Source organism: Chelonia mydas, chromosome 28 (assembly GCF_015237465.2).
Source record: "Chelonia mydas isolate rCheMyd1 chromosome 28, rCheMyd1.pri.v2, whole genome shotgun sequence".
Taxonomy (NCBI): Eukaryota; Metazoa; Chordata; order Testudines; family Cheloniidae; genus Chelonia; species Chelonia mydas.
This window is the reverse complement of record NC_051268.2, coordinates 3,144,543-3,145,333: the sequence shown is the minus strand read 5'-3', so window position 1 is coordinate 3,145,333 and position 791 is coordinate 3,144,543. Positions and strand designations below refer to the sequence as shown.

The following is a 791-nucleotide window of genomic DNA, read 5'->3' as shown; positions in this document are numbered from 1 at the left end:
GTAGTTGTGGCTGAGTGGTTAAGGCGATGGACTAGAAATCCACTGGGGTCTCCCTGCGCAGGTTCAAATCCTGCCAACTACGGAAGCACCGGTGCGTTGTCGGTGCTGTTGTCTTAGTGCCTGGGCCAGATCTGGTCTTGCTCTTAGGCCTCCTGCACTTAAAATGCCGCCATTACCCTGCTCTAGCACTGTGGAGTAGACTGGGGCGGTTGAGCTTTTTTGGCCTCACAGCCACATCTGGGAATAGAAATTGTGTGGCGGGCCATGAATGCTCACAAAATTCGAGTTCGGATGAGGGCTCTGGCTGGGGGTGCGGGCTCTGGGGTGCGGCCAGAAATGAGGAGTTCAGGCTGTGGGGGGGGGGTGAGGGCTCGCAGGGGGGCTGGGGTTCAGGGGTTTGGGGTATAGGAGGATGCTCTGGGCTGGGACTGAGGGGTTTGGAGGCTGGGAGGGGGATCAGGGCTGGGGCAGGGGTTTGTGGCACAGGGGGAAGCTCAGGGCTGCAGGCTCCAGGCAGTGCTTACCTCAAGGGACTCCCAGAAGAAGCGGCATGTCCCTTCTCTGGCTCCTACGCAGAGGCGCGGCCAGGCAGCTCTGCACGCTGCCCCATCTGCAGGCACCACCCCTGCAGCTCCCATTGGCCATGGTGCCCGGCCAATGGGAGCTGCGGGGTCTGCACTTGGGGCAGGGGCAGCTTGAGAGCAGAGCCCCCTGGCTGCCCCTACATGGAGGTGCTGGAGAGGTCCACTGCTGGAATCGTGTGTCCAGTTCTGAGGTCCATAGTCAAGAAG

General features: G+C 61.2%; 1 non-coding gene across 1 annotated transcript; it reads left to right on the top strand.

The window, feature by feature from the left end:
* On the top strand, window positions 1-82 carry TRNAS-AGA. Its single transcript has one exon. It is a non-coding gene; the product is annotated as a tRNA-Ser (tRNA).
* Window positions 83-791: the final 709 nt, after the last annotated feature.